Genomic DNA, 25,912 nt, shown 5'->3' with positions numbered 1-25,912 from the left:
GAGAAGGTGAGGGCTTCTGTTGGGGGAAATATCTCAATTTCAGTTCAGTAGATGGCTCAGTAATCCAACTGGTTGTGAGCTCACAGTGAGATGATCGCGCTCCTATGTCCTGATTTCTGGTTTTCTCATTATGCTACAGAAATGGCTCTCACATGTTTGTTTTGCACAAACATTGTATAAACATTTTGCCTTAGCCATGTGTACATCTTATTTAATTTTGTGGGTAGCCTTCTGTTTTCTGTCCTGGATGGTAATCTCGTTTAGAGAAGGAGCCACTGCCTTCCGTTGCTTTCCTCCTTTCCTAAGGGCAGTGTTCCACACAGTCACGGCCGGGCAGCACGTTCTTGATAATTTGATGGTTGTGACGACAATGATGATAAAGACTTAGCTCCCAAAGGAAGAACTCTAAAAGTACTAGTATCTCCAGGAGATGTGGGCAGTTAGGAAAATGACCCCATATGTAAACAAAGAGACTTCCTAGAAAGAGATTTTTGTTTCCTAAAAGAGTAGTAGTAAAATATTTGTCTCTGGTTAAGTGGAGCACACAGAAATAGAAAAAGCAGCGAATTTCTTGTCAGACCAGAGAGTAAGGCAATTATAGTAGGCCCAAACAGGTTGATACAAGGTATTTGTTAATTCATGCATTTGCTGACTAATCTATTTATACACTGATGCTGTCATTTATAAATGAAATCCTCTAGGACAGGTTCCAGGCTAAGTTCTGAGTACGGAAAAATAAGTCACCACACTTGCCCTCACCGAACACAGGTCTATGAACAGACAGTGGGAATACAACAGAATGGCTGCCCCGGCAGAGTTGTGCGGAGAGTGCTTGGAAACACAGGGTGATGAACTAAGGGAGAAGCGAGAAAATAAAGGAAGGCCGCACTTCTGCTTCAAGAGCCTCCTTAACCAGCAGAGTGGCTGCCCACGGGTATCACAGTTAACTCCGGGGCCTGCACCTGTCAGGGCTGGTATGTCCGTTTCATGGGAATCCAGTGTCTTCAGAAACACCAGGGCAAACGGAATAGCTCTTTCTGAAAATCCTCTGCGCTTGTCCACTTCATCCTCCCAGCACCTGTTATGGCCTCACCATTGGCTTTGCTCAGCTCCTTCTGTTTTATATTCTGTGTTTAGAGTAATCCTCTCACTTTCTGGTTTAAAACACTTCATTGGCATTCTAGTGTGCTTAAAACCAAAATCTGCATCTTTGTTTTTTTAGAGACAGGATCTTTCTATGTTGCCCAGGCTGGCCTGGAACTCCTGGGCATCAGGGGTTACTTCTGCCTAAGCCTTCCGAGTAGTTGGGACTGTAGTTTAGGCCCCATGCCTGGCCTAAAATCCAAATGTTTAATGTGGCCCATGCAGCCCCTCCTGCCTGCCCAGCCTCAGGTGGCCCTGTCCCTACACCACGTTCCCATCCCACCTTCTTCCTCTGGCTCCTTAGCAGCACCTGGGCCCTCAGCCTCAGAATGTCACCTGCTGTTCCCTCTATTTGAGGACGGCTCTCTTCCTCTTTTGTACTTCATCAACCTTTGCTTATTCTCCAAATTTCGGTTCCACAGCAATTCCTCAGAGAGACTTTCTCTGACCGACAAGCTCTTACAAACTCATAACATGTTAAGTTGAGCCCAATAATATCATCCGTGGGTCAAGGCAGTCAGAAATGGGTGATTTCTTACGGTTCCACCCAATATAAATTGTGTTATTTTCCTAAGGTTGCCATAGCAAATCCCCACAAGATTAGTGGCTGAAAATAACAGACACTTATTCTCTCAGCAATCTGGATGCTACGAGTCCAAAATCAAGGTGGCAGCAGGGCCATGCTGTTTTGCCTTGTGCTGGCCCTGGTGGGGCTCAGCCATCTGGCATCCCATGGCTTGTTAGCTGTGTCACCCCGCCTCTGTCTCTGCTGTCACATGGCAACGACGTGCATTCTGTGTATTTTTGTGTCTCTGTGTCTTAATCTCCCTTTCTTTTCTCTGACAAATACTAGGCATTGGATTAAGGACCCACCTCAACCCAGAATGATAAACTAATTACCTCTGAAGGACCCCAATTCCAAATAAGGTCCCATTCCAAGGCTGCAGCTGGACGTGAATTGTGGGGGAATTGTGGGGGAATATTATTAAGCCCTCTGTACTCTAATCATTGAAATTGTATTGGGTGCCCCATAAGCAATATGTCTCTGTCGTCTAAGGCTGTAAACTCTGTGAAGGTAGGGCCCACGTGGGGGTTTGCTCATTATTCTGTACCTAGTGAAATAATGCTGTGTACAATAGTCCATACAAAGTAAGCTAAGCAAATATTCACTGAATAAATAATTGTACCAATTAGATGGCAGAACTAAATTTTCTAGAAGATAATGAGGGAAATAAAAGAAAAGATTTTAGGTGTATTCTGAAGGATGGAGAGATAAGCATAAACTAACTTATTTTGTTGGTGTGAAATATAGCTGTCCCCTGATTCACAGAATATAGTAACTCTACTCTCAGAATAGACTCTTGTGACATTTAACCTGAACCAATGTCTATCACTGACAAGGAAAAGGATGTTTAGACTTATAAAATTTTGTAAAGGTACATGTTGAGGAAATGGCAAGTTATATTCTATCAAGTATCCTAGGATAATGTTTAACATATGTAGGCTACCAATGTTAAAAATAATCATCTTGCTTACATGTCTTTAAAACAGACTTTATGCCATTGTAATTTGCATTAGCGATATTTATGCTACCCAAAGCTTGTGAGTTCCTAAGGTGGCGATTCCCAACCCTCAGGCTGCAGACTGGTATTGGTCCTGCTAAGATCTGGGCTGCACAGTGGAGGTGAGTGGCAGGTGAGTGAGGCTTGGTCTGCATTGACAGCCACTCCCCATCGTTTGCATCCCTGCCTGAGCTCCGCCTCTTGTTAGATAAGCAGTGGCATTAGAGTGCACGTGAGGGGCCAAGGCTGCTCTCCTTTTCAGGATCTAATGCTTGCATCAGATGTGCTTGCATCATCCCTAAACCACCCTCAACCCCCATCGTTGGAAACATTGTCTTCCATGAACCGGCCCCTGTGCCCAAACGGTTGGTGACTGCTGTGCTAAGGGACATGATTCCATTTTAAAATTTACTTTTATAGTCTCTATTATAGAGAGTAGACATATGGTTAAGTGTCCATGGATAAATGAGTTAAAACTCAGCATGAACTGGTCATCGTACTGTAAAACTGCAACAAGCAAATGGGAAGCTCTCTGTGATGACTCAGACGCTCCGTCATGGTTGAGCAAGTCCCCCTCTTGAATATTGGCCGTCACTGCTCTAAGGTTGTGAGGAGGGCCAGTTACAGGACAGAAAATGAGCAGCTGCTGAGCGGTGCCTCCATCAGCAACCCCTGCTGAGGTGCGGAGTTGACTCTCTTGTAAGCGGGAAGAGTCCTCTTTCTGAACAGCAGTTCACATGTTCCCTTTTCTGTTGTGAACAGACAAGCAGCACAAACTAAAAACAAAACGAACACATACACACCCAGTGGTCCTGCAAACCTCTCCTTACTGTGCACCTGCCGGGAGTGTGGGCGCACCCACACCACAGCCAAGCCCTTGCACAGGCCGAGCGACAGTCAAAGTCTCAATGTCCATCAACAGTTGAACGGAAAAATAAATTGTGGTTTATGTAAACATTTGAATGACTGAAACACACTCAACACAAGAATACAGGTGGATGTTGCAACGTAATGTGGAGAGAAGGAAGCCAGATAAGACAGAAGAGCAGACACTGATGATTCTAGTGGGGTAAGCGGCAGGTGGCCCCGATCTCTCTGCCGGGAGTCAGCTGAGTGGGCATGGGGGCCCTGGGTAGTGCCTGGCGGGGTGTGTGGAGAGGGGCTTCTAAGGCACAGCCAGTATTTCTCAGTCTGGGCTCTGAGTGTTTTTAGTTTTCAAAAATTCTGCATAATGCCTCTTCCTATATGTATATTATAGAAATACAGCAAAATAAATTATTTAAAAAGGGGAACAGATGATGCAATTGAGCAAAATCATTTAATTCTTACTTCATCACAATCACCATAACTGTGACTATTTCTTCTCCCTCAGCCCATAACCTTGACAGAGTGAAAAGAAGAAAGAGAAAGATGGGAGTCGGGCATGTCAGTTGGGGGAAGATGAGGTGACTCCAACAAATAAAAGTATTTCTTGGTACTCTGAGTCACTCTAAAGTTTCTTTAGAGTGTAATAAAATGCTCTTCTATTTTATATCCAAATTCTTTCCCCCTTTTCTATTTAAGTGCAAAATTTCCGAGATTAAATTTACTTTGATGCAAATGAGTGAATAATACGGATTATGAGAACTGGATGTGAATTTAGGATCATTACACTATATATACCCCCCAAAGAAGTTCTTTTAACTTCAAGTCATTATAATTGTAAATGTCCACTTAGGAAATGGTTTAAAGATCGTGATTCTTGAAGGGAAGGAACATGGTGTAGAGAGAATCCTCAGATTTTATTCTTTTTATTGGAGAACTTAAAGAAAGGAGCAGGACAGAAGAGGATGCTGATAATGGCTTCGACTGAGCACGAAGTCAGACTGCCCCAGATAGATCAGATGATAGCTGGGTAACAGATGCAGATGGTCGAATAATAATAATAAAGCGTGTTGGCAAGAATGGAATTAGAATCAAAGAAACGGATTTCAGACCCCGAGCTTTAAAAGACGTAAGTCGTCTAAGCTCCGCGCTGTCTGCGGCTCAGGTCTGCCTGTGGAGGTACCATTACCCAGCAGGCAGCTGGAAGCCTTTGGCTTTCCCGGGGGCTTCTCCAGAGAGTTGGGGTGTAATTGCCCCGCACCACACACACCCCGTTCTGCCTCACAGCTTAAATCTTCCATAGCTCAGCCTGGGCTTTCTGCTCCTAAAATATTCAAACATACTCACTTTCGGTTCCTTCCTGAATGTTATGAGGAATAACTGAATGGAAGGATGACATTAAATAGAATTTTTTGTTACTTTTTTTGGTTATTTCCTAAAAAGAAAACAATGGAAAAAGTCGTTCACACCTGGGAGATAAATCATTTTAAAATCAACTCCATGCTAGTCAGATTTGCAGGTTAACAGAACTGAAGAATATTTCCTTGATTGTTCAATCAATGAAAATGACCACATTATATTCAAGTAGAAAGGAGTCCCTCCTCTTTGCCACGTGAGTCAACGCAGCCCAAATTTGCTTTGCTTCTCAGCACGTGGCTTTTGCTGTTTTCTCTGGATCTGTCTATGACACAGCAAGTCAGAATATGGCGTCTTCCTACACCAAACACTATCCCTTTTCAAGGGAACTTCTCTTTCTAATTTGTGTATATGATTTTACGACCTGCATTTCACAGCTTCTGGGTCAAAACAGATGGGAAGGATACCTGGAATAATGACTAAACAGGTTTGTTTTTAATAATATCTCTGTGTAATTATAAAACCTTGATATGCCAAAATAAAGAATGTCAGTGGCCTGTTGAATCCAGTGACGTTTCTCAGAGGGGAGGACATTTCTTTGCTGCTGTGAGTACAGGACAGTCAGCACACATGATTGCATATAAGATAACAATACTGCACACTTGGAAAAGGTTTCCTTTAAAAAACGTTTCAGTCACTAATTTATCCATTGTTTGCAAAAATCTTTAATAACTCCAGGATTTCCGAAGTCCAGTTGGGGTTTCCATGACTGGGGCACATCAACTCAAGCCATCAATGTAAATTCCAGAGCTCATTTCTTGGTTAGCCTATGGGCCAGAAAAGCTGCATTTTTATACTGACAACTGGCACCCTCAATCATTCAAAACCAGTTCATAACATTAGCTGATTAACTGCCTGTGGTGTGGTCTTTTGTGTATCCTTCAACGGATGCCTGTCTGCTACTCATCCATCCATACAGCCTGCCTCTTAAATAAGTGGGGACAGAGGCGTTTTGGGAGGAACTGGTACACCGGGCAACTAAGGGTCTGTTAAGTGCACTAGGTTGTCTGAGAGCCCAAGAGAGCACCCACAAAGGCTGTTGCATTTACACCCCTTAGGACAGCTCCGAAATGCACACGAAATGTTTACTTCCATGCTCTTAGGATAACACTTAACATCTTGCAAACTTTAAACGTCCTTCAGAAGGTTACTATTTACGACGATGTAAATACTATTTGCAGCAAGACTTAGCTAATAAACAGATGACTCAAATCAGTAAAAGAAAAAAAAACTATTTAAAAACTAGAATACCTAATTATGTTGAATGGATAAGTTTTCCTTATATTATTGTCCCGTAAAGTCCTGTTAATGGAATTGATAATTTTTTTAGAGACAGCAGTGTATGGTTATTTTTTTCCCTTCTACATCCCAAACACCTTTATTTCATTTTATATCTTTCTTTTGTTCTGAGACACAGTTGTTTCCATAAGGGAAATTTACTGAGTCATAGAAACATCCTCATTATGATAAAAATGCGTTTTTATGCTTCACTTCAGATGAAATTATATTAGAATTCTCTATAAACTAGATACTTGGCTCTTGTTATGAGGTGAATATTTGGTGAGTACTAGGAAAAAATCCCATATCAAAGGAAATTCAGGATAAAATTCCTACATCCCGAGTGTCTGTGTTCACATCATACAATTATCTTCTCTTGTTTGATTTAGAAAACATAGTAGAAAAAAGAAAAGGTAAGACGACATGGATTTAAATTTTTGTTTCAGTGTTACAATCTCTTCACCACTGTGGATTTCAGGGCTCTCGAATGAAAAATGAGAATCTTCGTTCTTTTATGTAAACGCAAGAAATCTAATGAGACAGCATAGTGCCTGCAATTTGAATTACTCAAGGCACATGTGCTCTGAAAGCCAAAGCTGTCATCATACCATGGCAGCTCCACAGAGAAGGACGTCATCTGAGCGAGTGGGACAGCAGGTGTGAGCTCTGCAGCCCCTTCCTCCGTCCAGTCTGGGCCCCTCACCCTTCCCGCTCTCCCCAGCATCTTCCCCCTTCATTATCTTGATTGGTTTATTCTCCCAAGTCTATCGATTGTACAAGTGAAAAGGAAAATAGAGGCAAACACTTCTGATCTTGCCCCCTGCCCTTTCCCAGGCTGCTTCTTCAGAGAAGTGTACACCTACCATCTACATTTCTCCCCACCACTTTTCCACCCTCTCCTGCCTCACCTGCCCCCTCCCCAGGGGTCTGCTTTTGCCAGAGTCGCCACTTTTCCCATGTTGCTGAATCCAGTGGCCACTTGCTCACCCAGATTTCATTTCACTGCAAGTCCTGACACCATCCTAACTGGCTTTCCATCTTAGTGTCCTTCCTTTAAACCAATCCTTCAAAACACCTAAAAAGGAAACACAATTACATCCCTCTGATCCTTAGAGTAATTCAAGGACTGTCCATTGGGTATGGGAGAAATTCTAGTCCTCTTAGCCCGGCATAAAGCATCTTTAAATCTTGCCTTTCATGCTCTAACAAATAGGTTTGTGTCTCCCTTGTACAGTTATTTCATAGGAATATACTGTCCCCTGCCTGCAATATTCCCCTTCTGACTTGTTTAACTCTTACCCTTCCAAAATCAAATCATCTTCTATAGGACTATTTCTCAGAAAAACAATAATTGGTAGTTGAAGCAGTGAACAGTGTGTTGGATGCCGTGCTCTCCTCTTTGCATTGCTAGTATTATTTAATCCTGAAAAGAGTTCCCAAAGGTAGCTCCATATTATATCGCACGGAAGAAACTGAGATCCAAGAAGCTGACATCAGCTGCCTGAAGTCACGCACAGCTACAAGCGACGGAACTGGGATCTGACCACAGTCCTTCTGATTCCAGAGTCTCAGCTTCTAAAAACTACTGTATTCAGCCCCAGCCACACATTTTCAAGCAATCCATGTACAAATTCCCTCTGTAGTTTTTATACCTGTTATTCGTTTTATACAGTTTTTCTCCCAATTTCCTAAAAAGTTCTATGCATCACTTTCAGACACATCTTTCAGGACCCATGGCTCCAATCAGCGTTAGGGACATCTTCCTCCGTGCACTTGAGCATCCTCAACCCTCGTGCTCAGCTTTGTGCTAGAACTTCCTGACTATGTGTACCTTTCCCCTATGAGAGGATGCATGTTTTTAGTTAAGATCAGGACTCTCTGTAGCTCCCTGGCCTCACAGTGTACATTTGTATCCACAGGACAATGGTAATACAATGACAATGACATGACAACATTAATGGCATCCCATAAATAGGCTAAGTAGATCATTTGCATTATTTCTCATCACTCTCTTATCCTTTTCTTGGGGTATTTGTAGGTGGGATCAGCTATATAAACCAGCACATGCAATTCTTCCAATTTCAGATGAATTACCTTCCTGGTAAACTTGAAAGAGGAGTAATGACCAGCCACACTAGATTTTTCATCAGAAACAAATTCATAAATAGCATTTGGTTCTTGACGAATTGTGTGCTTCCAACTTCTTAAGATCGAAAAAGAACAATACAACATAAATTCTATACCGCATCTTCATGTCTTCATAGATTATGAGACTCTTCGCAAGGTGACACAGCAGACAATTTATGTATTGGACACCTGAGCGCTTATCACAGAAAGTTCTTATTTATGAAAACACTTTCTACTGAAATAAATTTAAACGTACATCAGAGTTGTAAAGAGAGTGCAGAGAGTTCCATATACAGGAACTGCACTTATCTGTGTCCTATCTTTACATTTATCTTATTTGTCCTTATTTAACTTGACACAGCCTTCTCTCACGTTAGCATGTCACATTCCATAGAGTGTTTATCCTACTAAGAAACTGACCTAGGTCAAATACTTTTGACTAAAGCACAGAACTTATTTGGAATTCCCAAGTTTTTGCGTGAATGATCTTTCCTGTTCACGGACCCCATCCAGGATACTGCCTTGTATTTCATCATCACGTCTTTGGTTCTTTTTGGCTGCACTGGTTCCTCTAACTGCCTTGTTAATGACCTTTGCGGTTGTGAGGAGTACAGGTCATCTAGTTTATAGAGTGTCCCTCAGTTTTGGATTGTCTGATGGTTTCTCGTGATTAGACTGAGATTATGGAATCTCATCTTATCAGGGTGCGGATGACAGCAATATGCCTTATCTTTGGTGATGTTAAGTGCAGTCCCTTGGGTAAGGTGATGTCTGCTGGGTCTCTTCACTATATATTACAATGTTTATCTTTCCTTACTCTCTTGGGTAGAAGCAAGTTACTAACTCCAGGTGACACTTAAGAAGGGAAGAATTACGCGTTATCTCTTTGGAAGGAGGAGTATCAAAGAATTTGTGAACGCATGTTAAAATTGCAAAATAATCACAAAAAAATGATTTCTGGAGAGGCTACTTTGAAGCCATGCAAAATTCTACTTTTCCTTAAATTTTCCCATCCTAATTTTAGCACTTATCAGTAGATCTTGCCGATAGTAACTGTGGTGTTCTAGTGACAATTTTGTTTTCATTATTTGTTATTCCATCAGTTCTATTTCTCTGTTTATTATTTAGAATTATTCCTCCCCTTCTATTCATTTATTGAATCATGTATTTATACAAGTGTGTATTTGCAGCTGTTTGTTTTGTTCAGGTTATAATCCAGTAGCACCTCATTTACCTTATTGCACAAAGTGTTCCTGTTTTGGCTACCGGGGCCCTTTCAGTTAGCTCCTCTAACTGTTAGACAAACTTCCTTTTTTTTTTTTTGCAGTTTTTGGCTGGGGCTGGGTTTGAACTTGCCACCTACTCCTTTGAGCCATGGGCGCTGCCCCAAACTTCCATTTTTTTTTCCTGTTTAGCTCTTCCTCACAGTCTGGCACCACAGAATGCTCACAGCTTTACCATGTTTTGCTCGCCTCTGAAACCAGCCCTTTCTCCAAAGACTGCTCATTTATTTTATAGGAGAATGGTATTTAGAAACCAAAATCTTTGCACCAGGTTTGCTCAATGTTACTGAACACTGCTTCTGGGACTGTGCAGCAGAAAGAGCTGTGAAATATCTGTATAAACATGAACTTACAGTTAGTGTGGTGTGTGTTTACTACCTATGCAGGTAGGTACTTTATGTAACTGCTTGAGCAGAAGAGAAGGAGACAGGGTTAAGACCAGATGTAGCGGCTTGCAGAGTGGGTGCAGGTGTGAGAGTCTAATGAAGGTGGGGTTGATAACCATTGATGAGAACCAGTTGCAACTGGCTTGGCAGCCATCTAGGTCACCTTACACGAACTTTGGCTAATTACAGTATCATTTGCATTGTTGTTTTAAAATTTCTCTGCCTGTGAAATTGCTATGACACTTCCAAGACAGCTATATAACGTATAACAATGGGAGGGACTGCAACTCTATGGATTACTACAGAAATTCTTAGTAAAAACCAAACCCTTAGTCTTGAATATTCCTCTCCTCAATGAGTAGGCCTTCAAAAGACCAAAATCCACCTCCTCCTGAGGAATGATACCCAGGGAAAGTAACGTCTAAGAAGAAAAAACAAAGGCTGAGAAGCCCCACGACGCTCCTGCAAGGCCCTTGCCATGTTAACTCTGTCTTAAGCATTTGGAAGACTTCGCCTCCTGGGTCCTTGACACTAACACTCGCTGCTTGCTTCTGCTTCTGTAAACCTGCACATGCCTTAAGACCTCCAATGAGAGGTAATATGATGATTCTTTTGTCTGTCTACTTATGAGTACAATAAAAGGACAGGGACAGAGCTGATGGGGAGGTCAGTCATTTTGGATTCTATTCTGCCATAGCTCCGCCGGCTGAAATAAAACCCCTTCCTCTTCTGACACCAGGGTTCAGTGATTGTCTCCACTTTCTCTCCACTGGGCCTGGATTCCTGCAACACTCTCAGGGCAGCTGCCCTTTTCAAGCCTTCTTCTCTCTCTCTCTTTCTCTTTAACTCCTCTCCCCCCACTCCCAAGAGAGCTTTCACTTTCACTGTCTCAATAAAAAAGCTGCCAACTTTGGTTTGTGTGGTGCATTCCCACAATCGCCAAGAACCTGAAAGAGCCTCCACGCAGAGGTTGGTAATGTAACCACGTGCATGTGGTTGTATGAACCATGTGTACGTATGTATCTATCTGTCTGCCTTCTATCTTAAAACAAACCAAGTTCTTACTGACATTAGGTCTAGTCCAATCCAGCACTGTGGGGGGCATCCTGGCACTTCCCCTGGGCTTATTTGTATCTTCTTTCTCAGACGGTGTGAATTACGGCTCTCATTTTCTATAGTAGATTTCCTTATTTGTTCTACCTTCATGTACACATAAAGTGCTATCAGCAATAGTATTTAGCATAAAATAAACATGACACTATAAATTACAAGTATGGAAGATACATATTTCAGACTCTGGTCTGCACTTTGGGGTCTTGGATCTTAGTAGTTTTTTCTGGCAACAATTGTGTATCATTCCTGATACTTGGATATGCATCATTATTGAATACAGAGTATTTAAATTTTGCATACTTTGATAAAAGGACTTATTAGATACACTATGAAAATTCACATTGATCAATACATTTATATAAAACAATTGGAAGCAAGGATTCCATTAAAGAAAATAATGTGCATATACAATTCTCTTTCCCTAGAAACAATCTAAGTCACTCTTGTGTTACTATCAGAGTAAAAAAAATTTCATCAGTCACGTGTCCATGTGAGAATGTCAGTGATACAGTGCCTGGTACTGAGCAAGTGCACCAAGCAGATTGCAAGGGGAGGCCAGCCTTGCAACCATGAACCCTCAGTTATAAGATAGCAGCATATGAATAGAGAAAAAAAGACTGGGGTAAGTTCCATGACTTTTTGGTCAAATTTCACAGCGATAAAAATCAGTCCAGTACAATCGAGTCTCATATCTGGTTCACACCTCCCCAGCCCCTCCCCACTGAGCTACAAGTGTGACTTGTCTTGCCCAGGGAGGGGGGTGCTCTCCTTTCTCACTGCTTCACATCTCTTTCTTTTGCATCTAACTCTTCCAGAGCAGAGGCTGGTGTGGAGCATTCAGAGAAGACAGGATTATCTCAGGAAACCAGCTGCATTTCAGGGTGACCCTCTTTCTGGTTTGGTTTGGAACTAGACCTGTTCAGAGCTTACGGCCTTTGAGGTCTTTGCTGATAAGGTCAACATATAGTTTGTGTGATTTTTTTTTTTTAGTAAGGGCAGCTTCACTCTGGCCTTCCACAGCCAAAGGTTTCCTGAGAGAGAGAGAGTCTTGTCAGGCCATTCCACTAAGCCTCTTCCTCTCTGCCTGGAGCATCTCTCGGCCTGGCCTCGCCTGGGCAGCCCTCTGTCCCTCCACCTTCCTCCAACATCTGTCACGGGAACCACTGTCCAGGGTGGCAGAGAACTAGGAAAGGGTAGGGTCCCCCCAGTATAGTCTCAGAAAGTTTTCTTTGAACAGTCCCTGCAAGCTAGCGCCAGCTGTACTCTGGCCGGCTTCTGACCTTCAGCCACCTGCAAGCGGCATGTTCACGCTACCTCTCCACGCTGCTCTTCAGAAGACAAGTGTCAATTACTTTTGACAGCCAACTCACCTGCTTGAGCAACTGAAATAAGAGATTCTCTTGAAGCCTTCCCTCCCCCAGCTTTGAGCACAGGAGGAAAAAGCCTCTCTCCTTAGACACGGTGCTCTAGATGAGTCTCCCCTTGCTGCTCCCCTGTATCAGTTAGGGGTGGGGAACTGGCGCAGTACCAGCAATTAGAGCGCTGTCGGCCATGTGGACTCTGGCCCCAGGGACTGTTGGCTCACCTTAGAAGGGGAACAAATGCAGAATAAGATGAAACGACCCAATTAAAAACATGTCAAGGCCACATGAGAATCCAGGTAGTCACACAATTCCCTTTCCTAGACTTTTAGAGTGAAAATCCATAGGCAAGTGGTGAATTTAGGGAGTAATTGGCAAGGAAGGGGTGCTACTACTTTCCTGACTTTGATTCTTTCATTTTATCCATGCACAAATAAGAAGCAATGTTGTCTAATGGCATTTATCAATACAACCAAGGTTTTCATTAAGGGAGCACCGTGTGAGTTGACAAAACTATACTCTCCTGAGAGGAGCATGCTTACACAGGGCCAGCAGCCTCCAGCTCCAGTGCCAGAGCCTGCAACACCAGTCAGGCACAACATCAGTCCAGCTTTTCATTACAGCTTAGCTGTCACCCCCCACCGGTGGTTACTACCATGTTGTCAGTGGTGGGGATTGAGGACTGTGTGGGTGGCGAGGTATCAGAGCAGAAATTCACAGCAATAAACAATGGAAATATTATAAATGTACATATTAAAAATCCCCACATACATTGAGCTCCATCAGAACAGACACTGGGCTAAACAACACTATGGCCGACCAGTGTGCGCAGCTTCATACGGCCCTCTCCTGCCGGCTCTCGACACTTTCCCAGATGAGAATTTTAGATCCGGAAAGGGGATCTAAAATTAGATTAGTTAGAGTCCAGTGCAGGGGCTAGACTTAAATGCTTAAGGACCAGGAAGATGAGATAAACGCATCAGGATGGTATAAAACAATCATATAAGACAACATATGTGAGTTAGGACCTATGCCATCAAATTAAAGAGGGACACACAAGATCTAAAGATGTTCAACTTAGACTTGAGACAACTGAGAGAGGGGAAGAAATGTTTTCCAATATCACAGCGTGTTAGTGAGAGAGAAGCTTTAATTCCTTCTTTCCGTCAACCACTCACTGGAAGGCAAGCATCTGCAAGGTCCCTTCTAACTTTCCTTTCTCTCGCTCTTTTTTGCTGCGCCTGGGTCCCCTTGGCTTCCACCTTTCCGTATCACGAAACAGACAGGGCGGGTGGGGAGCAGAGCAAGATGCAGCTGTGTGACTGGCAGAGCTCAGAGGAGAAGGGCAGTGGCGGGACAGGAACTGATGCTCACTTAACACCCGCGTCGGCCTTCTCCGCAGTGGGTGTTTGTGGAGGGCTGGGTTACGTCAGCTTCTTATTCCTGTGAGACAGGCCTACACTTCTGAATTTTGGTGCCATGCAATGGATACACAAAACCTCGGTGTCCTCTGCTGGCGAGTCCTCAGAATGCCTGCTTGGTCTTTTTTAGGAGGATAGTCCTTCCCTAAATATTGCAACATGGTACCAAGGGACTCATTATCCTTGTCATAGCTGACTGAGCAAGAAACCAGATGAAGGAAAGGGACTTTCTGTGAGACCGAGCAGCTCTATGGGGCAGTCAGGTGAATTTCCTGACTAAAAGGAATGATGCTGCCTCGCTGGACCAATCCCACTTTCTCTTGTTGGAAGCATAAACCTGAGACAGAGTGTTGATTATTTGTAATGGAACCCACAGTTGGAATATACAAGGGGAAAACAGAGACAGATTGAGTTACCCTAAGGGCAAAGCACCTGCTCTTCAGTACTTCATTTTGTCTCCCCCATACAACCTCACCCAGATTTACAACCCTTGGTATTATGTGAATATGTAGAACTTTCTTTTTTCTTTCTTTCTTTCTTTTTTTTTTTTTTTAACTAAACCATAACTGTGTACATCAATACATTTATGGAGTACAATGTGCTGATTTTATATACAATTTGGAATGCTTACATCAAGGTGGTTAACATAACCTTCACCTCCCTTACTTACTTCTTGTGTTAAGACATTTATACTCTTAATAGTTTTGGCATGTACCCTGGCATTGTGCACCTTAGGTTGAGGTCCCAACGAATACCCTCCCTCCTCTTGGCCTCTAACTTTAAAGCTCAAAGACGGAAGTGATTTTTATCTGGTTAGTTCACTGATTTATCCCATGTGCCTATGATCATGCTTGGCTTGTGGCAGGTACTGAATTAAAAATTGAGAATTACATTGAACTTTTCAGGCAGCCTTCTCCCCTGAACTCCAGACCTATCCATGCAGCCAACTACCAGGCATCTCCACTCAGATGTCTCATCACAAAACTCAACATGCCCAAGACTGAGTGACAATCTTTCCCCTCCCATCAGGTTGCGTGCTGGTGTCTCTTGTTTCGGTGAATGGCATTGTCATCCATGCAACTGTGAAGATCTTACAGCAGGAGCCATCCTTGAGATGCTCTCTTTAAATCCAATCTATCACCAAGTCCCCCCTGATTTTATTTTCCTAATAGCTCTCCGGCTCACACCACTTCCATCTTAGAAGCCTTCAGTGGCTTCCTGTTACTCTTAGGTTAATGATGAAAGTTCTTACTGTGTTTATCAAGATGCTGCAGGGTCTCTGCCTACTGTATACTACTCAGCGTGGCCTGCCCACCGTGGGGTGCACTGAGGCTCCCCTTCTTCCCGGAGTGTACCCTGATGTCCTCCCCACAACACCTCCATGAATTCACTACACTCTCTGTGTATAACTCACCTCTGGTGCTGCCTTCTCCTCCCTCACCCCCTGCCCTCACTGGGGTCAGGGTCTTGTGTTAACTCCTCTCTTGAGATGGTGCTCTTTTCTGAAGAAGTTCATCTTCAATTGTAAATATTTATTTCTTGTTTCAGCTATTTAGTCTACGTCTAACTCCCCCACTAGACCACAAGCCTCCTTGAGAACAGAGAATTCGTTTCTTTAGTATTCTTGTTTTACTCATGCCTGGCCCAGTGTCTTGCACATAGTAGGGACCCAAATATTGGAGGAAAGAACAAAGAAGCAGATAGTGAAAATGCTTTGGGAACAATGGAAAAGTCTATGAACCACTCAGAAAAAAGGAGCAAATGAACTGTCTAAAGCTTGAACCTAGAAGGAATGAGGGCAGGGGCGGCACCTCCAGTGCATTCAGCTTTAGTGTTTAGCGCTACCTAAGATGAAACTCACTTTCTACCTCCTATAACAGCTCTTAATGCAGCTCTAAAAGAGCCTTTTTGTGATTCAGCAACTGTCAGGCACTGCATAAAACTGAAAACCAATCGTCATGCTTTTTTCTTAGAACCATAGCAATCTAGCTACCCATTGCTTGTGACAGAATCTGAATTAAAAAAATGCTATTAGGTTCTTCTTCATTATCACCCTTGCTGTTTTTAATTGTCTACTATAGTGAGTTCATTGTTCTTAAAATTTTTTTTCTCTAGATTAAAGGAAGTAAAATAAAATCACATCCCCCCAGCTAAGCAGTGGGTTATGTTCAGGTAGAGATGCAATATACTCTCCTTTCCTCCCCTGCCCTGTTTGGGTATGTTTTCTCTCCATCACCACCCTCCCTGGAAACTAGGGGTTACCATGCAGAGAAAATGTGATGCAAGCAATTCTGAATCAGCACAATGAAACAATAAAACAACCAACAGATCACCAATGTAGGTTTGAACAGTCTTAGGCATATAGCTTCATTTCTGTTCAGTGGCAAGAGAGATTAAGCTGATAAAAAGTCCCTGGTGTCAGTCGATGAGGCAAAGAATACAGTTTCTGAAACAATATCCCTTGAACAATTTGTGATTGTCTGGGTCAGTCATGAAATGAAATTTTGGAAGGGATTATAGAAAACTTTGTTCCAAGAAAGTCTTGAATTTATGACATTCACTACTATGGGATTTGTTTGAGTCCCATAATTAAACAAAGACAGAAGAAAATGACTCCCACTGTTGAGAAAGTTGCTCTTGGTTGGTGAAAGCTGGCCTGGAATTCTGAGGGTGCATCCATTGTTCCCGTTGTCCCATGCTTTAGGCTGTGTCATTTCTCAGGGTCAGAAAGGGATCGTTTCTTCTTGAGGCCAGAACAAAGCTCAGATGTATTAGTCACTTAGGGCTGCTGCAACGGAGTACTTGAAACTGGGTGGCTTAAAAAACAGAAAAATTTAATCTCACATTTCTAGGGTCTAGAAGTCCAAGATCAAGATGTCCAGCAGAGCAAAATCCTTCTGGATGTTCTGAGGGAAGATCAGCTCCATGGATCTCTCCTAACTTTTGGTGATGTCAGCAATCCTTGGAGTTGCTTGTAGACACAATGTTCCAGTCTCTGCTTTTGTCATCATGGTATTCTCCCTGTGTTTCTGTGTCTCTTCTTCTCTTATAACGAACAGTAAGGGCCAGGGCCCACTCTAATGACCTCATTTCAAGTTGAGTACATCTGCAGACCCTATTTCCAAATAGGTCACATTCCCAGGTACTGAGGATTAGGGTTCCACATATCTTTTTGAAAGACACAATGCATCTCGTATTAACAGAACATCAATTGTAACAGGTACTTGTTTGACTTAAAAAATCCAGTTGGCTATTTCTACCTTTCGCATTGACTTCTAGATTTCGTGGTAATAATTGATATGTCCAAATTCTGAGCATCAGTTGTGACCACTTGACTTAAAACTGTGATTTAAATAGTTTTCGATCTTAGCTATTTCATTTATTTGAACCAATCTTATTTCTCATATCTTAGTGTCATATAAGAATTTATTGCAAAAAAAGTTAACTCTAATATTGTTGGAGCTATTTCAGAAACAGCAGATCAAATGCTATACAAGATGATCTTTTGAGATTTATGTCATGGAAATTTATGGGCAATAACTTGTAAAACTGACAACAAAAGAATCATCTCTGACCAATAGATTGAGAGAATAGTGTTTAATGGAGGTGGGTAGCATCAATGGCTTTGAGTAAAATTAAGTTTTCCAGCACTCAGCCATTAATGATTTATAGGTTCTTCAGGGAATTGATCCTCTAGTTCCTGGGCAGCTGGGTATTTCCTGGCATAGCAGGAGTCCTAGGTATCTGTGTCTCCAGCTGTGCCAGTTTCTACCTGTTGACTATAATGTGTTAGACTAGCATCATTCTCTATGTCTTCCACAATGGAAAAAAGTTGGATAGCACCATAGTAAGTGGTGTTAAAATATATCTAAAAAAAGTAAGACTCAATGAGCAACTAGGTGGTCTTTCTGGAAACTTAAGAGTATGAGGAGTTTGATGGGAAAAGTTGGTGACCGATCTTTACTTTTTCAGCTATCATTCATTCCTCATCCTCTGCACCATCAAAGCCCCCAGGCCTGTTCTTACTGCCACCACTAACCTCCTCCTTATTGCTAATATGATGACCACTTTTAGCTTAAAACAATTAATTGTGGTTAAAAAAAACCACATGACATAAAATTTACCATCTTCATCATTTGTTAAGCATACAGTTCAGTAGGGTTAAGTACCTTGAGACTGCTGTGCAACAGAACTCCAGAACTTTTTTATCCTGTGAAACTGAAGCTCTGAACCCATTAACAATTCCCTCTTCACCCTCTCCTGAGTCCCTGGTAATGACTATTCTACTTTCTGTTTCTCCGAATTGTACTACCTTACATACCTCCTCTAAGTGGAATCATACAGAATTTTTGTAATTGGCTATTTCACTTAGCATGACGTTCTTCAAGGTTCATCCATGTTGTAGCATGTGTTAGAATTTTCTTCCTTTCAAGGCTGAACAACATTCATTGTAAGTGGACACCATGTTTCGTTATCTCTTCATCCACTGATGGACACTTGGTTTGCTTCTGCCTTTTGGCTATTGTGAATATTACAAAGGTGTGGCAATGAACTTGTGTGTGTATGTGTGTGTGTACGAATATCTCTCTGAGATTTTACTTTTAATTCTTTTGAATATATACCCAGAAGTGTATACTATCATATGGTCATGTTATGTTTAATTTTTGTGCAACTACCACATCATTTTGCACAGCATCAGCACCATTTAACATTCCTGCCGACAGTGCACAAATAGTGCAATCTTTCTACAACCTTGTCAAACTTTTTTTTTTTTTGACAGTGGCCATTCAATGTGCGTGATATCTCATTGTGTTTTGATTTGCATTTCTCGAATGAGTAGTGATGCTGAACATCTTTTCATATGCTTGTTGGCTATTTGTATATCTCCTTTGGAGAAACGTCTATTAAAATCCTTTGCCTACTTTTTAAACAGGCTATTTGTTTTTGTTGTTGGTAAGTTGTAAGAGCTCTTTATCTATTCTCTATATTAACCCCCAATCAAATGCATGACTCGTAAACATTTTCTACAATTTCATAGGCCATTTTTTCCCACTCTATGGATTATTTCCTTTGATGTACAAAGTGTTAAAAGTTTGATGTTGCCCCATATGTTTGCTTTTGGTGTCATATCCAAAAAAAGCATTGCCAGGTGGGTAAGCATTACTCAATCCTCAGATTTCAATTTATTCTGTAGTTGTCAGAAGATAATGTCTCTGATTTCATCGTCTGCATTAGATATAGTTTCTTATGTGCTTCCCAGAACCCTTACAATGATCGCTATTGAATCAAAAGTGCTTGTTTACTTGTTACTTTCTCACATCAGCTCACAAGTTATTTGAGGGCAGAAACCGTGTCCTGGTCATTGTATGTTCTTGCTCCTAACACACTACCTGCGGTACAGAAGATGAGTATCCAGGCCCCGGGCTTACAGAATGGGTAAACTTCGTCTCTGCGTTGCAGTATCTCAATTGTAAAATAGGATATATTACATGATCTTAGCCTATGCCATATGTATTTGAATCATGCAACCCTCCTTCACCCCCTCCCATACCTACTTCCTGGCTCACGAAGCTCACTAATCATTCTGATTATAATCTGGCTTCCTATCAGTCCACCCACAGGAAGAGAATGTGCCGATCTACAAATTGGATAAGCATCTCATCCAATCCACCTCCTAGATATGCTTTTCACTGTAAATGAAAGGACTGGTTCTCTGAACAGGCAATGAGGCACCTTTTGTCAAGGTCCTGGTCTGGAGTCGGAGAGCTTGTCTTGTCCTGACTCAGGTACTTATAAATTGCGCGGACTTGGGAAGCATTTACTCCCCTCCAATGTGGCTCCTGCATCTTTAGTATTTAGGATTAAATTTGCTAATTTAATATAAAGTGCCCCCACACAGTGGTTTTCAATAGGTAGCATTTGTTACTGTAGCAGTTCTGTTACTCCCTTTTGAATGACATTGGTTTGAGTTCCCTCTGAGAGGTTGACAAAATGCTGAGAAAACTGGATGCTTAACTCAGAACAAGAATGGCAAGCGGGTGTTTGGTGAAGGGCGCCCTGCAGCAGGGTCCCTCTCTCCTTGCTATCACCCTGAAGCTGGAATAAGCTCAATACAGGCTCAAGCAAAACAGAGGTGCAAGTGAAAGAAAGCTTTGGGGTGTATTAGGAAGGATTCTCTAGAGAAAAAGAACACACACACACATATATATACACACACATATAAATACATATGTACACACATACATATACACAGACATATTTATTTTAAAGTATTGGCTCATGTGATTATGGAGGCTGCTAAGTCCCACAGCCTGCCACCTGTCAGCTGGAGACCCATGGATGCCAGTAGTGTAATTTGAAGACCCAAGAACCAAAAAGCCACTGGTGTAAGTTTTACTCTAGGGCTTAAGACCTGGGGACCAGTAGCCCAGAGACTAGGGGAAGATCATTTACCCAGCTCAACAATCAGGCAGGGGGCAAATTCAATCTTACTCCACCTTTTTTTTTTTCTATTTGGGCCTGCAAACAATTGGGTGTTGCTAACCTACACTGGAGAAGGGATCTGCTTTGCTCTACCATTTCCAGAAACATTCACACAGATGTACATAGAAATAATATTTTGTCAGCTATCTGGGCATCTCTTAGCCTAGTCAAGCTGACGCATAACATCAACCGTCACTCAAGGTAAGGTAAAGAAAATATTAACTTAGAGATCATATCTTAACATAAAGAATATAAGATTTTTTTTTTGTTTTCATATTTTAAAAGTCAGAGTCAATTAGAGAGAGAAGCTTCCTAACATATCCACTTTCCACTCTGCAGTAGACTCTATGAAAGACCACATGTCATCAAATTAATATGAGAATTCAAATGAGGCTGGATACAGAGGTGGGGAAATAGTTTTTAATTTCATAGCTTCGAATTTAATCTAAACAATCTATACTTCTCCTTTCAGTGATTCTTTCCCTGAGGCTATTCTGTTTTTTTTCCTTATAGCTTAATTAATTTTATACTGCTTAAAAGAACACTCTTTATATGTGTCTTGCACTGAATTTGCAAAAATCATTAAAGCTGCATGAATTCTATTCATTTTTAAAGTTTGCAAAATTCCATCTACATTCCCCAGGGTTATTTCTACATCAGCTGAACTTCAAGGTCATCATCTCTTACTGTTCAGAGGATAGTTTTAGGTCAAGAGTTTTCTAGTTTCCATACCAACTGATTTGGATTTTCAGCAGCCCACCACAATCACACATTCACAAACTTATTTCTAGTCAATTTTTAGATCTCATGTAGAACAGTTTTACATATTTTTGCCAGGTCTCCGTTTCTCTAATTAATTTCTCTTCCTGTATTGAGCTCTCCTGAGCATTTTGTATTCAACTTCCCTATTTTAGAGGCAAGTGGCACTGGTTTCTATACTTTGTTTACAGAGAAAAGGGAAATGTTATACATTTTTAGTGGATATTACTATTGAAAACTACTCTATGAACTGACTTTTATATTTTACCATAATTGTTTCGTATTATGTTTTGAGGATTCTGTAAAGAGAAGTGCGGTCTCCACTTAATTAGACATGGGGTCATGTAAACTATGGCAGCTGTGGAAAGACTTAGGCTGTTCTCTGGCCACCAGGAACCGATTTTATCTTATATGTAACACACAGGGAAAGCAACAGGGGAATTTTAGGTGTCTGATGGGGGTGACCTTTTTACACATTTTAAAGAGTGACAAAGGAAGAGCCTCATTAATGACCCTCATGGCACACACTGGTGACATCTTGGAGAGGGGTCTGTGGGAATAAGCACTTACATCAGAACCTCTCAAAATGCACCCCCCAAAAGCTGTTTTCTTTTCCCCTCTGGACCCTATCTTTAAATAAAATCTTTTCTTCCACCAAAATTATTCGATTAAGCAACAGAAATTTATTGCTGCTTTTTATTTCTAATTAAAAGAAAGTATACTTGAGGAGACATCAGAACCTTAGCATTAAGGAAACAATGCTGCCATGCAGAATTTACAGACTTCTAGGTTAAGGTATTAAACTTGACATTTTAGGTGGCACACGTGGGCTTATATTAGGTAAACGCACTATTCCCTTTAGGCTCCATAGCTTCTCATGAGGTCCCATAGAGCCCAGTAGTTTCCAGCTGGAAACCACTGCCTGACCCACAGGAGGTTATATAGGAAAACGACGGGGAAAGCTAGAGCATCATGTGTCTATTAATACTTAGGGAGGATTCGACTCTACACCCATACATGCCCTCATGGAGCATCTATCTGAAAGCCTCTGTGTCCTTTGACATTTGGATGCTGACTCTATTATGTTTTTAACTCTGAATTAGGTCACTTGCCTGAACTTTTAGCCCTGAGCTGTATTCATCTTCTCTCCTTTAATCTCACATCCTTGGTGTTTTCCTATTTTACTTCACTTCTTCCCTGTTCTCCTCATTCTAGTTCCTTCATTAGCACCTTTTCCCTTTCTCCCACCAGCCTACATTCAGCTTGAGGGTCCCTCTCTCCTCCCAAGCAGGAGACTCATTGCCCTTCCTCTTGTGAGCTCTCCTGAGTGTTTTGCATTCAACGTCCCTATTTTAGAGGCAAGTGGCACTGGTTTCTATACTTTTTGTTTGTTTGCAGAGAGAAGGGAACTTTTCCACATTGTTGGTGGATATTACTCTTGAAAACTACTCTGTGAACCCAATTTTATATTTTGCCATAATAATTTTTAACACATCCATAATAAGGTACTTTAAAAGCCTCTGGAGGCCTCACTAACATGTCAGTAGCAGCAAGCTTATTAGGCACCTGTCTCAAGAGGACCATTATTCCAGGAAGGTTACTAAGAGGAGATACCGTGAGTGGTGTCCACCATCATGTGGCCAAGTCATAGCCCCCAGTGACTCTGATTAGGTCATCTGAGTTTTGAGGGGAAACAAAGAACTATTTTGGATGGTTGTAATGACTGGTTTGTTTAATTCACCCCCATTCCTCAGAAAACTATCCTTTGCCTCAACAGTTATTTGGTGAACATGGTGATGACCTTGGCATCTACCATGTCATCATTTATAAACAAATAACTATAACAATCGTCCTGTGTGTCTCTACAGCACATGTGACTGATGTTGACATTTGTATAGCTTTGACTCGATTCAATATAATGTAGAGTTTAAGGGTGTGGGCTTTGTGTTCAAATTGCCAGGGCTCGAATTCTAGCTTTGACATTTGTTAGCTGTGTGACTTGGGGCAAGTTACCTAACCTATCTGTGCCTTAGTTTCCTCATATGTAAGACGAATACAGTAATAATACTTGCAATGAATGACTGTTTTGAAAATTATGTGAAAATATAAAACATCTGGCACTGAGTAAACCCTGAACAAATACTACCCACTACCATAGCTATGAAACCTACATACTGATGGGTAGGAACAGGAAGAAATGAAAACCCTTTGAACTGAATGAATATGGAATTTGCAATAGTGCTTTCTGGAACTTGAAACATTAAGAAAAGCAAATACATTTTTTTCTTCACATTTCCTCCTATTCTCTTAAATCTTAAGGACTGGATATATATTTGGACAACTGAACAAACAAATATTTAAGGTAACATTTTTATATCTTTTGAAGTTCAAAAGAAGCTATAAAAGTCTAAAGCTTCAGGTATCCCCATATTATGTGTCAGAATGTATAAAAGTACAGGCATGTATGTGCAGGTGCACACGTGTGTGCATTCTTGAAAGTATGCCAATGAGCTCTAACTTGAAGGCCAAAATCATGGAAAATAAGGAAAACCAGGAATATAAAAAATAACACAATTATTTAAAAATAGTGAAAACCCCCCAAAACATTCTCGTACAAAAATGAAGGAAAGTTAGTCAGGTATGCTTTAACTTATTCAATGAGTTTTAAGTATAAAATTAATAGATGAATTTAATAGATATGCAGTTTCAGCCTAATCATGAATAAAGATCTATGCGGAAAGTACTAATGAAAATGGAATTGCTGCTTTATTTTTATGATTGGAGTTTTTAATGCTCAAATATCTCTAAAAATCCAAAGAACACAGCCCCAAATCCATAGACGAGCACAACTTGGTAATCAGTTCTGATGTGCAGAATTTCCAGAAACACAAAGCACCACCTATAACTATCAAGTGATTAAATAAAAGCCATTTCGTAACTACTGATATATACTCAAGCCAAAGGGCCACAGAGTTTATTAAAATTTTATACACTAGGAAGAAAGTTAATGCCAACTAAAGTCTTGATTTTTTTATGGTTGGTTTTTTACTTTGGGTAATATAAAAATTAACAAAGTTGCCTAACATTACCACTAGATATATAAATGACAAGAAAATTAAATAGATTACACACACACATATATATATATATATACATATAAATAAATGCAAATATTGAAAAAATCAACACTGCAAGATATTTTTAGGTTTGGACTAATAAACTTGAAAAAATTTGTTATTTCTCAATTTATTTTATTGATTTTTAACGGGAAAATTATTTTACAATTTTGGGCTGTAATTACATGGCCTTATACTTGGCCTACGGGTATTTAAAAGCATAACTGGTAGTAGCACCAGTTAGAAAAGAGAATATTTTTCATTTTACCTATAGAATATACATTTTAATGTATTTAGTCAGGGGACATTCAAAATCTATGAATAATAAAAATGGTAAAAAGGAAAATCCATATCTAAACATCATATTTGAAAAGCCTAATGTGGCTACACAGCTATTACATACATTGTATGTAAAGTATGTTATACAGTGACATGACTATTGGTCATGGCTAATTCTATAATGGATCAGTTTTGATTCTGAACTCACCTACTACATACTTTTTTCTACAACTAGAAGCTACAATTAGTTTTCATTAATGGGATGCAAATGCCCAACTCATGTTGGAAGAACCTGTTCCTGCTACCACACAGTGGAAATATCTGGAAGAAACCATCCTGGCAGAGCAGGGAGACACCCCGTGTAGCTGCAGGATAGTCAGGAACTTAAAACCTTCCTTGATATGCTCATAGTAGTAATCTTTATAAAAAATATCTGTTCTTCTTATTGATGCCGTTGGTGCAAAGCATAGGCCTTGGAGATAAGAGTAATAAAATAAAATGTCAAGTGACAATTACACATTTAAAAAAATTAAAAATGTAAGTAGGTTATACTTTTTGCTTTGTTAAAAGTAGTGACTTTTAAAAATCCTGAGTGTCTAGGACCTTCATGTAATTCCTAATAGAAGGTTCAAAAGCCTTAGTTCTTGTTTGTTACCAATTCAACTATTCTGGCAGTGACAAGGCATCCAAGAATGTCCCCTATGGCGTCCCCCTCTCTCACCAACTCTCCTTCTCAAAGGGTCTCTAGTTTTTGATGGAGCCAAATATTTAAGGCAAGTATCCTCCGTGAAACAGAAACCACGAATGTTGATCATATCTATGGCCCTTCAGTCCTGGATAACAGGCCCTCACACAAATCCAGTTCCATTTTTAGGGGTAAAATTTAGGGGTACAAGGTGCATCATGACACCTTGTCTGTTTCCATACATAACTGGACAGACATGGGATTATTTATTCAATTTCATTTCTTATACTCACTATGGGCACCTAGACGAAATTCTCCTTTGGTGTGTAAAGTTCACATAGGTTGGTATGTAATATTTTTACAATGATGATACAGAGTCTTGCACACAATTATACAAAATGGCAATCTGACCCTGAAGCATTTCGTTTTCAAAAAAATATCATTTAATAGGAGAAGGAGAATGGTCTCCAAATCCAATTTACGGTGTTTATGCCCATCTTCCTTTTACTCAAAAATAATGATATAATTATTCTTAGGGTGGCGATAGAATAATAGAACATTCTCTTTGTTTTTATCAGATAAAATTGAAAAGATTATGTTTTGTTCACTCAAACTGCCTTAACTTAGTTAAGTTTT

At 40.8% G+C, this 25,912-nt stretch overlaps 1 protein-coding gene across 4 annotated transcripts in view; it reads right to left on the bottom strand.

Moving 5' to 3' along the window:
• Nucleotides 1-25,912, bottom strand: part of NALCN (sodium leak channel, non-selective) — a 334,788-nt gene that overhangs the window by 94,897 nt on the left and 213,979 nt on the right. The gene's annotated exons all lie outside the window — the stretch shown is intronic.

Source organism: Nycticebus coucang, chromosome 15, assembly GCF_027406575.1.
Source record: "Nycticebus coucang isolate mNycCou1 chromosome 15, mNycCou1.pri, whole genome shotgun sequence".
Lineage (NCBI taxonomy): Eukaryota > Metazoa > Chordata > Mammalia > Primates > Lorisidae > Nycticebus > Nycticebus coucang.
Note: the sequence above shows the minus strand (reverse complement) of the source record. Positions and strands in the feature narration are given on the sequence as shown.